Source organism: Lipotes vexillifer, unplaced genomic scaffold (genome assembly GCF_000442215.2).
Source record: "Lipotes vexillifer unplaced genomic scaffold, Lipotes_vexillifer_v1.1 scaffold1470, whole genome shotgun sequence".
In the NCBI taxonomy this organism is placed as follows: domain Eukaryota; kingdom Metazoa; phylum Chordata; class Mammalia; order Artiodactyla; family Lipotidae; genus Lipotes; species Lipotes vexillifer.
Window position 1 is genome coordinate 463,752 of NW_006771008.1, and position 14,273 is coordinate 478,024.

A 14,273-nucleotide genomic window follows, 5' to 3' on the forward strand; every position below is an offset into this window, starting at 1 on the left:
CTACGAGGAGGGATGTTACCGAGCGCAGCAACCCAATTTCTTTTCTCCGGGATCCCCAAACTCGTGTTTTCGAACGCTTTCCGATTCACGAGGCAGGTGGCTTGATCACCTAAGTGCCCCTCACCCTCTTTCCTTCGCGTATTTCCTCCACCTCCTAGCCCAAGTTTGACTTTTTAATGGATTCGGGAGGACTGAGGCAGACTAGGAGGCTGGGAAGGGAGAGAAGGCGCACTACCACCACACCACGCGGATTCGCGCGGCGCTGGTGCGATGAAAAAAGGCGGGCACGGGGACCAGACGGGAGATTTAAGAGAGGGCACAGGGCACGCCTCGCTGGGGGAACAGGGGGCGGGGCCACGTGCCAGTTCCAGGGTTCCGAGCTCGAGCACCGGAGGGCTCGCGAGAGTCCCAGCCTGTCCGCCGACCGCCGCTCCGCCCGCGAGCATCCCAGTCCCAGGACTCTTAAGCCCTCGCTCAGCCCGCGAGCGCGTGGCACGAAGGCGCGTCCGCATCCATGCCCCAGCCGAAGGAGCAGGAGGTGCTCGCAGCCCCAGGCGTCTGATGCGAGACTGAGCGCGTGGCTGCCCGCGTCGTGACCCGCTGAGCCAGGCGCTACAGGAGAGGGTCGCGCTTCAGCTCTGCTAGCCGCGCGCGAGGCGAGGCGAGGCGAGGCGGGGCGGGGCGGGGCGGGGCGTGGCCGGGGGGGCGCGGCCGTCCGCGGAGAGCCGCGGAAGAGCAGGCGCGCCGCGGACCTGAGGGAGGACACGGTTAAAGCTTTGCCGTCAACTGTGAGTCCCGAGAGCCAGTCCTAAGCTAACACACTAACTCTGCAGCCTTCCTCACGACCCCAAGCCAGCGAAGGCGGCGACACCTGATCCAGCACACAAACGGGTCCCTTCTGTCCCCGGATACAATTTCGCGGCGGAGACACACTCAAACTCACGCGCAGCAGCCAAGAGCGGAGGTAAGCTGACGGACCACGCCGCTCCAGCGGGCGGAAGGGGGGCGGGGCGGCAAGAGGAGAGGGGCGTTGTTTGCGCCCTGAGGTGAGTGCCGGGCGGATGGCTGCGACCCAGGGGTGGGGGGTAGGGATCAGAAAGTGCAGATGGGGTTGGACTGAGAGGGTAAGGGATTGGGGGTGGGTAGGGTGTGGGGCGGACGGGTGTAAAGGAGATCTTTCCTTGCTGCCCCGCTCGCGCCCGTGCTCCTTTCCCTGCCGTATGGCGCCCGTTTGAGGGTCCTCTCGCGTTTCGTGCGTGCAGGCTGAGAGAGGGGATCACCCGGCGTGGATCTGGCCAAGGACCTTGCACTTGACCCCGGAGCTATGGGCACCGCGGAGCCCCCGCCGCCAGCCAGGGATGGGGGCCCGGGAGGTGCTTGGGAAACTCTGCAACTCTTCTCTACTTCGTCCTCTCCCTGAGGGGGAACTAGACCTGGGTGCATTGGGGGTAGCGCGTGTCTTGGGGCTACACACACAGACGCACAGACACAGGGACCTTTCAGTGCCCGCAAGCCTGTGCGACCCCCGGAAATGGACAGTGGTGGCAGGGTCTCCGCGCGGATGCGGGAGCCATATGGCGTGCCCTTGCTTTAGAGAAGCGTGTGCGGGTTAGGAGGCGAGAGAAGGACGCGCTGCAGGAAGTAGGGCGCCTTCCACGGGCTGGAGGAGCGGCGAGGGGGCCTGGGATGCGTGGTTTGGAGTTGTACGAGGCAAACCGCATCGGAGTGCGACAGGGCAAAAGGACAGTCACGCGTGGCGAGGGGGTTACTCAATCTGTATGTGTAAATTCGCTGGTTTAATGGAGGGTTTATGAAGTTGAGTACGGGGAACGTGCCGCTCTGCAGCACTTCCTTAGGGAAAGTACCACCTCTGTACCTGTACCTCTGGTTCCCATCGCCGAAAAGCAACCCCAAGGGGTGGGGTGGGGGGCGGTGAGGAGGGGAGAAAGTGAAAGAACTTTTGAAAGTACTCGAACTCGGAAGACTAGATTGTGTTAACTAGTCATTCTCACGGGGCTGAAGGCGTATCGCAAGGGGGAGGAGTGGGTAGCATTCGAGTCACCTGCATTATGAACCAGTGTTAGCAAAAGAGGCAGTCTTTTATTTCAAGTGGGTTCCACCCAGAAACAATAGGAAAAACACTACTCTAAAAACCTTCGATTTCCCTTGGGCTGTCATCTCGTACAATGAGTTTTTTAAGATTAATGACATGAAGGTGTGGTTGTTTGGCTAGATGCCAAGTGTGCTGTTGTTTCTATTTATGATAATTTCATGTTCAAAGAAAAAATAAGTCTCGGAATTGGTGTAATTGGTGTGCTTTATTTCCACTTACTCCCAGAAAAAAAAATGCCACTTGAAGGAAGGCTAGGAAGTGCTTTTTAATTGGTATGTTAATAGTGTTAGGAGTAATCACATTTTATTCCCTGGAGAGTTTTAAATTAATGGAAGAGTCATGCACATCAATATTGTATAGTGAGGGAATCCGAACTTTGCATTAATTGAATTAGATCATAAACCAGACTATTTTTTCTGTCTCAGAGAGAAACAGTGGACTAGTTTTCTCTTATGGAAACTATCTCCAGGCAGTTTGAGATAATTGCTTTTGGACTGTTTCTGTTCGGCAACTATTCTAGATAATTCTAGAGGGAAACACTCAAGTGCTATTTGATTTGCCTGTCACCCACAAGGTAAGGTTGACATCTTGTGTGATTTAGAGCTATAGCAGTGTTTAAAAACTACAATGAAGCATACTTCCGTGACATTTAGTAATAACTTGATAGTATATTAGTAGCTCGGGCATAACTGAGTAAAAACTGTACTTGTGACTTTCTCTTGATAATACTACTGTAGAGATTCAAACTCTTTTTAAGTCTAAAAGTTCCAGAGCTTTATGCTTGTTGCACTAATGCCTGGTGTGCATATTAGAATAAGTAAACCAAGGAAGTAAAAAATATTTGTAAAAAATTTATTTTTTGTAAAATCTTTTTGTGTGTAGACTTTGACAGTTCACATTTGATTTGAATTACTTAAAACATTTCATGGTACCTTATGAATAACTATCAGCTTAATTACCATGTAAATATTGATGGCAAAGGAAGAAAATAACCACACTCTCAATTGTCAGACTCCTTTTCGAAGTTATTTATGTGCTTATTTATAAGATAATATTGACTTGATGCTGTTTAATTCACATTAGATTTCCAGAGTACACCAGGAGAGTAAGAACTTTTGATTGTTTTTGCAATATGTCATAATATCTCATTTACTTGACACTACCTGGGTTATTACTTATTTACATAAGCACATTTTCAAAATAGCTGACCCCTCACACCATTAATTACTGACACTTTAAAAAGTTAGCTATTAAAACAAGTAATTTCTAAATATTACACTCTTACTTGCTCCCCAGGATGTAAGTTATTTTTTTTTGTTGGACTGTCTTTATGAACATGAATTCATAAAGAATTGAATAGTGCTATTCCTTGAGGTGTATAGAGCTGTTTTTGTTTATAGTAAATGGCCTCAGCCTGCCTGGTTGAAATACTAGATTGGGGACAGAAGTACTATTCTTTTTTTTTATGGTTTTTCTGGGGCCTCTTTCTGTTATCAGCTATCACTTTCTGCTGCTGTCAGGCTGTGAGCGGCCCCTGCTGCTCTATTATCTGTTGTCTTTTTTTTTTCTTTTTTTTCCTGAAATGATGTGGGCTATTGCTCGAGTATAAAGCCTGTGTAATTTGTGACAGGTACTTGCTGTTCTCATCCTTTGTTTCTGGGCTAGATAGTGAGCTCAATGGCTTAGGTTCCTAGAAGGGTAACTTCTATATAAATGGTTTTAATGTGTTTTTTTAATAGAAAATTTTGTATATGAGATCTTTAGAAGGGTGTCTTGATTTCAGACATTCAGTCTTCTGGAAGATCTTTGCTTTTCCAAGAAATTGAAGCAGCCTTTAAAAAAAGTTTACTTTTCTTATGGTAGGCCCAGATGGTCTTTGTTTAGGAATATGTGTACGATGATATTTTACATCCTGCTTTCTGCCATTGACATTGACTAGCTGTTTGTAATGTTGGCACTATTTCACTACTCTGGAAGCTAGGAATAAGAAGTGTGAGTTGATAAGCCTGGTGCCCATACTTGAAGCTAGGTGAATCATTTCAGTATTACTTTGCATACCCACATATGGGGTTACATAATCAAATGTGTTTGAATAAAGTTGTTTAATTTAGTGTTGAAAACGGTGATAATTATATCTTCTTAATCTAAAGCATTTCACAAACATCCTTCTTTTTTTCAACAAATACTTATTAAAAGCATACTATGCATTGGACACTGTGGTCCTGTACACTGGGGATATGCAGACACATAAGACCATGGGAGGACTCTGGGTTTAAGAGGATTAGATAGATAGAAAACAAGTTGGCTTCAATAAGTACAAAATAGTGCTATATGTTCTTGAGTGCTTTGATAGAGAAATGCAGAGTGCCCTGAACAGGCATTTGGAAGTGGCCAGTTCTACGTGGGGACAGAGACTAAAGAGGCTTCATAGAGAAGGTGACAACAGAGGAGTCAGTGTAGACAAGGACAAGATCATGGAGGACTGTTTGCCCTCCTACGGTGTGTGGACCATTTTCTCTTCAAGGTTGTTTTAAACAAAGGAGTGGTGAAAACACAGCTCTCACAGCAGTCTAGAAGGATGGATCTGAGGTGTGAGACAGGAATAACAGGTTAGAAGGTATTGGGGTGATCTTGCTAAGAGAAGTTGAGGAACTTATATCAAAGTTGTGGCAGTGAGATGAAGAGACTTTGGTCACACAGATGTTAAGGTGGTAGAAGCTCTCAGATTAGGTGACTGGTTAGATGGTGGGTGGTATGGGAGGATGGGATAGGGACTTTAAAGGAGAAGCCCATTTGAGGACCAAGGATGATAGAGTTCAGCTTTGGACATGTAGAATATGAAGTGCTTATAGAAAATCCAGCTGGAGATGAGTGTCTGATGGATCATTGCACAGTTCTTCTGAGCAGAGAGGTCTGGGCTAGATAGGTAGGTAGATAAATGGATAGATTAATGGATGGGTGGATAGACTGACTGCTTTAGCCATTTTCAACATTATAGGTGGTTACAAAAAGAAAAAAGGAAGTCAGTAGATCTTCTAGGGCAGGTTCAGAGAGTAAGATGAAAAAAGAGGCCTGGGGAGATTCTAAAATCAAATTGATGGCTAGAGATATAGGGAGCAGTAAAGAAGGAAAAGGTACAGAGTGAAAGTTGGGAGGAAAATTAGGGGAGAGTAACTTTTAGTAGCTGAAGGAGGAAAGAATTTCAAGAAATGAGGGGCTAAATACTAAGATGAGGGGTATCAGACAGTCCTGTTCTGCCCCTGACTAGCTATGTGACCTTGAACTCAGAATTTAGTTCCCTTTCCTCATTTACATAATGAAGATCAAAGTGTGACCTCCCAGGGCCACTGTGAGGATCAAATGAGATAAAGTCTATCAAGCTCAGTGACTGGAAGTTATCTGGTTTGTGTTCAATAAGTGCTAGCTGTTTTTATGGAAACCAGGACTTGGATTTGGTGATAGGGAGGTCTGTAGAGACTACTGCTTTCAGCAGTACTCGCTCTCAGGGTTTAGGGAGGGTGATTAAAAGATATGTTTTAGGAAACTTGATCATATTTATAGCCTTTGAGGAGGAAGCCAGTACAATAGGAGAACATTTTGAAGGGAAAAGAGAGCCATTGGAACATGTTCCTTGGCTGGGGGGCAGGGTTGGCTCAAGAGATGTTAGCTTCCTTGCTTCCACCAGCCTGGAGGGTCCACAGCATCTTTGTTGCTTTTTAAAAGCATCTGGTAATCAAATCATAGACATTTTTAACGTCTTACTTAAGGTTCCTTGGTATTTAAGTGAGTTTAAATGAGTTCTAGTTTCTTAGATAATATAATAAGGACAAAGATTATTCATTTTAAAAGGCTCTGAAAACAAAAACAAGGTAGGTGATATTAAAACTGAACACAGTGTAATTGAATGTTTAATTCAGAAGGCATTTCCATGTCTAAGGCATGGAAGGCATTTCCATGGGGTCTTAAAAATAAACACCATGGAAATCAGGTATTAACCTGTGTAATAGGGGAAGGACTGATTTGTAGATTTCTTAAAAAAAATTGAGCTGACCATAGTAATATATAAAAAATATCTACTTTTGGGGCTTCCCTGGTGGTGCAGTGGTTAAGAATCCACCTACCAATGCAGGGGACATGGGTTTGAGCCCTGGTCCAGGAAGATCCCACATGCCACAGAGCAACTAAGGCCGTGCACCACAACTACTGAGCCTGCGCTCTAGAGCCCGCGAGCCACAACTACTGAGCCCACGTGCTGCAACTACTGAAGCCCGTGCGCCTAGGGCCTGTGCTCCGCAACAGGAGAAGCCACCGCAATGAGAAGCCTGCGCACCACAATGAAGAGTAGCCTCCCGCAACTAGAGAAAAGCCCATGCGCAGCAACGAAGACCCAACGCACACAAAAATAAAAATAAAGTAAAATAAAATAAAATCTACTTTTTTCCTTAGGATTTTCTCTAGTTAGACGAAGTAATGCTTTATATTAGAGATAAACATCTAAAATTAGATTTCTATTTTAATATGTATATATTTTTTTACCCTGTAATTAATGGGTATTTTGAAAAAAAATTTACATATGTGAATTGGTTTGGGAACCACTCAACAATTGAACATGGTGCATGATGTTTACTAGTTGGTTTTTGGTGATTAACTGGTTATAAATATTCCATTTTAGTTCAAATTAGTAAGTCTATTTCAATACATGCTTATTAATATTCACTACTTATCATTTGTTTATATATATGTATATATATACATACACACACACACACACACACACACACACACACACATATATAATTTTTTTTTTTTGGCTGCACAGTGTGGCATGCGGGATCTTAGTTCCCTGACCAGGGATCAAACCCGTGCCCCCTGCAGTGGAAGTGTGGAGTCTTAACCACTGGACCGCCAAGGATGTCCCTCATTTGTTTATATAACGTGTAGCATAGTGCATAGTTTTTAGGACACCCAATAAATGTTTTCTGAGTAAAATGAAATTAGATGTTCAGTATTTTTAAGGTGAACTGAAGTCCATTATGTATGTGGTTTTTAACCTTTGATGACGTTCTTTCCCTGAAATTCTCTAGCTACATTTTTTGTTATCAGGACCTCTCTGTTTTGGAGTTGAGTTTCAGTCTGTTGTGCTAACTCCCTCACAGTGTATGGTCCCACTCTTGCAAAACGTAGTGGGCTGTGCCGGTGATTTTCAATTTAGGAGTTCTGACAGTTCCATGTTACATATACACCAACTCAGTTTTGGACTCTATACTGTCCTGCTCAGGACTCCCTTACAGAGATGACAAGTGCCACATTGAAATTAACTTAGACGTGAGGTCAGCATTTAGGAGTGCAGAGCCCAAACAAAAACGGAACCTTTGGGTTTGTGAATGGCATGGTATGTAGGACAGCCTAGGTCAGTTCCTACCCTGGTTGGCAATTTATGTAAGTATTAAAACATTTGGATTAGATAGAAAGAATGTGTAGTTAGGAACATTTCAGAGATACTGTGTATTTTGCTAATAGCTTTGTGCTATTTGTCTGAATTATTAATAATGGAAACAGTCACTATATTGGAGGTGTAATTTCCCTTGACTTGATTTAGAGAACAGAAATGAACCTTTTGGGATTCTAGTCCACTAAATAAATTTACATTGTAAGTGATTTGGTAAATATTTGCTTGATTTGGGAATATTATGAATACAAACATATGTGTAAAATTATTTTGCACTTTTCAATTCTATTTCGAAGAAATTTGATACTTGACACATATTCAAGAGTTATACTATTTTAGCTATTACATTGGCTATAACTTGCTTTAATAATAACCATGGGGCTGATTTTCCTTCAAGTGGGCTGTTTTAGTGTAAATAAAATGTTCCCATGGATTTAAAAACTTTTTAAAAAGTAGAATCAAGTGTATGAATATGCTGTATATTTTTATAATATGTTCCTGAAAAGTAGTATAAAATTCAGTTTTTATAAATTGAATATTTATAGAATTTAAAATTTTCGAAACACTTGAAAGTAAGGCAAAATTTTAACTCTTAAAATATAGGTGATGGGTATACAGATGTTTTCTATATTAATCTTTATACTTTTCCGTAGGTTTGAAATAGTCGACAGTCCAAAATATATGGACAGTGATTTTAAAGCATATCTTATTTTAAAGGTACCCAGAGACTTTGCTTATTTAAAGCAATCTCAAAGTCCACCTCTCTATAAAAGGAATCCCATTGTGGTTAATCTGTTTTGCAAATTCAAACTTTCCTAATGGACTTACACAACAACAACAACAAAACTTGGGGACACCTCTGTACCACATTGTAAATATAGTCACATCCACCATCTTAAGCTTGTAACATACAGGCTTAATCTGATTCTAGACTTCATCCCCACCTTAATATCCCATATTCAGAAGAGAAGGCATTGACAGGAAGAATTTTTTTTTTTTTAACTAGCAATGGAATAAGCCATCCAGTGGTGTTACCTTCCTGCTTTGAGAGAGCTGCCCTGAGACTGGGCGGATGACACGGGCCCTGCAGTCCCTTGGCTGTGGCTTCTCCTTCTGAGGAAGGCCATGTGCTTTACATAGGCTTTGCATGTGTGGTGCTGTACCTGTGGTTCATCTGTACTCATCAGCCGATCAGGAGAGTGGGGCTTACAGGAAAACTAGTTAAACAGGTTTGCCTGTCTACTTAGAAGGGCAGGGGGGGGGGAGGAGCGGGGGGCAGTGAAATTTGTGGATAAGGTCAAGGGTGAAACTATTTTAAGGAATATTAATGCTAATCACTGATTGTTTTTTCCTGGTTTTGAAAATATTTCAGGGGCATTTGTGAGAATATATCTTAATGGAGCTAAAGCGAGAGTAAGGGAAACTGGAAGGAGAAATAAATAAGAAACAGGGAATTAGAGCAAGATGGAGAGTGGACAAGGAAAGACAGTAGTGGAGGGGAAGGAAAAAAAAAGAGGAAAAGGACAAGTGTCTCAGTGGTGTATGTGGGCTTTGTGTGAACCTGGAGCATCATAGCAGGAAACCATAGTATTGATCTGAGCATGAGTTTAATCAAAACCAATAGCTGTGATCCTCAATATCCCAAAGAAGGAACAGTTTACTTACTGGCTTAGGGCTGAGGTTTACTAGGAATGTTGGTGGGAAAATGTAGTTACCATCTCAGACACTACCTTTATGTGGGAAATTCTCAGTTCCTTTGAACAACAGTCAGATGTTACATTCATACAGCTTTTTTGCACTTTGCAAATTGCTGACTCATACGTTCTGTCATTTTATCCTCATTCTGCCCCTGAGCGTTGTCCGGTAGGTAGTACAAACCATGACCTGGGGGTGCAGAGCTCTGAAATCACCAGGACAGTCTGCAGGGGATTTGATATTGGAACCCAGGCTCCTGGCTATTCATTTTCCCATGGGAATCCTGGCTTTCAGGGCTCTCTCTCGTCCAGCTGCCTTCTGATCACCCTTGTTTACTTCCTCCTGTGCCCAGCACTGTTCCATTTATTGGGTTCATTTCTCTCTTTAGGCATTTGCTTTAGGATACCCCACACCTGAACTGTTCTTTATTTTCCATCTGTGCTTTCAAATTCTCATCCTTCGTGGTTTCTACACTCAGTCCCACCTCAGACTGTTGCTTCCCAGTTTCTTTTGCTTTTCCTTGACTTTCATGTCTACATTTGTCCATGATATTTGAACACTTACTTACGTTAATTCTCCCTCTAAGAAGAGTATGCGCAGTTAGAGTGTGAACTTTCACTCTTAGTTTCCCCATAAGGCCTTGGACAAACATACTAATCAGAGGTAAGATATTTAAACGTAATTGAATGATACCTTCAGTGATTCATAAAGCAGGCAAGGAGGTAAATTCTCTAAAATGCTGTATGTATATTGATGCTTTTTTCCTTTTGTTTTTTTTCAAAACCACATATTCAAACTTGAAATGTTCTCTTCCTTTTTTTTTTTCAAGTATGGAGTATTAACTCTTTTTTTTAAATTACTTTACTTTTATTTTGCATCTTTATTGGAGTATAATTGCTTTACAATGGTGTGTTAGTTTCTGCCTTATAACAAAGTGAATAAGTTATACATATACACATGTTCCCATATCTCTTCCCTCTTGCGTCTCCCTCCCTCCCACCCTCCCTATCCCACCCCTCTAGGTGGTCACAAAGCACCAAGCTGATCTCCCTGTGCTATGCAGCTGCTTCCCACTAGCTATCTATTTTACGTTTGGTAGTGTATATGTCTCCATTCCACTCTCTCACTTTGTCACAGCGTACCCTTCCCCCTCCCCATATCCTCAAGTCCATTCTCTAGTAGGTCTGGGTCTTTATTCCTGACTTACCCCTAGGTTCTTCATGATATTTTTTTCCCTTAAATTCTATATATATGTGTTAGCATATGGTATTTGTCTTTCTCTTTCTCACTTACTTCACTCTGTATGACAGACTCTAGGTCCATCCACCTCATTACAAATAGCTCAATTTTGTTTCGTTTTATGGCTAAGTAATATTTCCTTGTATATATGTGCCACATGTTCTTTATCCATTCATCAGATGATGGACACTTAGGTTGTTTCCATCTCCTGCCTATTGTAAATAGAGCTGCGATGAACATTTTGGTACATGACTCTTTTTGAATTATGGTTTTCTCAGGGTATATGCCCAGGAGTGGGATTGCTGGGTCATATGGTAGTTCTATTTGTAGTTTTTTAAGGAACCTCCATACTGTTCTCCGTAGTGGCTGTACCAATTCACATTCACACCACCAGTGCAAGAGTGCTCCCTTTTCTCCACACCCTCTCCAGCATTTATTGTTTCTAGATTTTTTGATGATGGCCATTCTGACTGGTGTGAGATGATATCTCACTGTAGTTTTGATTTGCATTTCTCTACTGATTAATGATATTGAGCATTCTTTCATGTGTTTGTTAGCAGTCTGTATATCTTCTTGGAGAAATGTCTCTTTAGGTCTTCTGCCCATTTTTGGATTGGGTTGTTTGTTTTTTTGTTATTGAGCTGCATGAGCTGCTTGTAAACTTTGGAAATTAATCCTTTGTCACTTGCTTCATTTGCAAATATTTTCTCCCATTCTGAGGGTTGTCTTTTGGTCTTGAGGTTTCCTTTGCTGTGCAAAAGTTTTGAAGTTTCATTAGGTCCCATTTGTTTATTTTTGTTTTTATTTCCATTTCTCTAGGAGGTGGGTCAAAAAGAATCTTGCCGTGATTTGTGTCATCGAGTGTTCTGCCTATGTTTTCCTCTAAGAGTTTGATAGTTTCTGGCCTTACATTTAGGTCTTTAATCCATTATGAGCTTATTTTTGTGTATGGTGTTAGGGAGTGATCTAATCTCATACTTTGACATGTAGCTGTCCAGTTTTCCCAGCACCACTTATTGAAGAGGCTGTCCTTTCTTCACTGCACATTCCTGCCTCCTTTATCAAAGATAAGGTGATCATATGTGCGTGGGTTTATCTCTGGACTTTCTATCCTGTTCCACTGATCTATATTTCTGTTTTTGTGCCAGCACCATACTGTCTTGATTACTGTAACCTTGTAGTGTAGTCTGAAGTCAGAGAGCCTGATTCCTCCAGCTCCGTTTTTCGTTCTCAAGATTGGTTTGGCTATTCAGGGTCTTTTGTGTTTCCATACAAATTGAGAAATTTTTTGTTCTAGTTCTGTGAAAAAATGCCAGTTGTAGTTTGACAGGTATTGTATTGAATCTGTAGATTGCTTTGGGTAGTAGAGTCATTTTCAAAATGTTGATTCTTCCAATCCAAGAACATGGTATATCTCTCCATCTATTTGTATCATCTTTAATTTCTTTCATCAGTGTCTTATAATTTTCTGCATACAGGTCTTTTGTCTCCTTAGGTAGGTTTATTCCTAGATATTTTATTCTTTTTGTTGCAATGGTAAATGGGCGTGTTTTCTTGATTTCACTTTCAGATTTTTCATCATTAGTGTATAGGAATGCCAGAGATTTCTGTGCATTAATTTTGTATCCTGCTACTTTACCAAATTCATTGATTAGCTCTAGTAGTTTTCTGGTAGCATCTTTAGGATTCTCTATGTATAGTATCATGTCATCTGCAAACAGTGACAGCTTTACTTCTTCTTTTCCGATTTGGATTCCTTTTATTTCCTTTTCTTCTCTGATTGCTGTGGCTAAAACTTCCAAAACTATGTTGAATAAGAGTGGTGAGAGTGGGCAACCTTGTCTTGTTCCTGACCTTAGTGGAAATGCTTTCAGTTTTTCGCCATTGAGGATGATGTTGGCTGTGGGCTTGTCATATACGGCCTTTATTATATTGAGGAAAGTTCCCTCTACACCTACTTTCTGCAGGGTTTTTATCATAAATGGGTGTTGAATTTTGTCAAAAGCTTTCTCTGCATCTATTGAGATGATCATATGGTTTTTCTCCTTCAATTTGTTAATATGGTTAATCACATTGATAGATTTGCGTATATTGAAGAATCCTTGCATTCCTGGAATAAACCCCACTTGATCATGGTGTATGATCCTTTTAATGTGCTGTTGGATTCTGTTTGCTAGTATTTTGTTGAGGATTTTTGCATCTATGTTCATCAGTGATATTGGCCTGTAGTTTTCTTTCTTTGTGACATCCTTGTCTGGTTTTGGTATCAAGGTGATGGTGGCCTCGTAGAATGAGTTTGGGAGTGTTCCTCCCTCTGCTATATTTTGGAAGAGTTTGAGAAGGATAGGTGTTAGCTCTTCTCTAAATGTTTGATAGAATTCGCCTGTGAAGCCATCTGGTCCTGGGCTTTTGTTTGTTGGAAGATTTTTAATCACAGTTTCAATTTCAGTGTTTGTGATTGGTCTGTTCATATTTTCTATTTCTTCCTGATTCAGTCTTGGCAGTTTGTGCATTTCTAAGAATTTGTCCATTTCTTCCAGATTGTCCATTTTATTGGCATAGAGTTGCTTGTAGTAATCCCTCATGATATTTTGTATTTCTGCAGTGTCAGTTGTTACTTCTCCTTTTTCATTTCTGATTCTATTGATTTGAGTCTTCTCCCTTTTTTTCTTGATGAGTCTGGCTAATGGTTTATCAATTTTGTTTATCTTCTCAAAGAACCAGCTTTTAGTTTTATTGATCTTTGCTATTGTTTCCTTCATTTCTTTTTCATTTATTTCTGATCTGATTTTTATGATTTCTTTCCTTCTGCTAACTCTGGGGTTTTTTTGTTCTTCTTTCTCTAATTGCTTGAGGTGCAAGGTTAGGTTGTTTATTTGAGATTTTTCCTGTTTCTTAAGGTAGGGTTGTATTGCTATAAACTTCCCTCTTAGAACTGCTTTTGCTGCATCCCATAGGTTTTGGGTCGTTGTATCTCCATTGTCATTTGTTTCTAGGTATTTTTTAATTTCCTCTTTGATTTCTTCAGTGATCACTTCGTTATTAAGTAGTGTATTGTTTAGCCTCCATGTGTTTGTATTTTTTACTGCTCTTTTCCTATAATTGATATCTAGTCTCATAGCGTTGTGGTCAGAAAAGATACTTGATACAATTTCAATTTTCTTAAATTTACCAAGGCTTGATTCGTGACCCAAGATATGATCTATCCTGGAGAATGTTCCATGAGCACTTGAGAAAAATTCATATTCTGTTGTTTTGGGATGGAATGTGCTATAAATATCAATTAAGTCCATCTTGTTTAATGTATCATTTAAAGCTTGTGTTTCCTTATTTATTTTCACTTTGGATGATCTGTCCATTGGTGAAAGTGGGGTGTTAAAGTACCCTACTATTATTGTGTTATGTCGATTTCCCCTTTTATGGCTGTTGCTATTTGCCTTATGTATTGAGGTGCTCCTATGTTGGGTGCATAAATATTTACAATTATTATATCTTTTTCTTGGATTGATCCCTTGATCATTATGTAGTGTCCTTCTTTGTCTCTTGTAAGAGTCTTTATTTCAAAGTCTATTTTGTCTGATATGAGAATTGCTACTCCAGCTTTCTTTTTGGTTTCCATTTGCATGGAATATCTTTTTCCATCCCCTTACTTTCAGTCTGTATGTGTCTCTAGGTCTGAAGTGGGTCTCTTGTAGACAGCATATATATGGGTCTTGTTTTTGTATCCATTCAGCCAATCTGTGTCTTTTGGTGGGAGCATTTAGTCCATTTACATTT

General features: G+C 41.1%; 1 protein-coding gene across 1 annotated transcript in view; it reads left to right on the top strand.

The window, feature by feature from the left end:
• Positions 1-467: 467 nt before the first annotated feature.
• UGT8 (UDP glycosyltransferase 8) overlaps positions 468-14,273 on the top strand; it is a 95,126-nt gene continuing 81,320 nt past the window's right edge. Inside the window, exon 1 of the mRNA XM_007446481.1 lies at positions 468-964. The gene's annotated coding sequence lies outside the window, so the exon portion shown is untranslated. The remainder of the gene's footprint in view (positions 965-14,273) is intronic.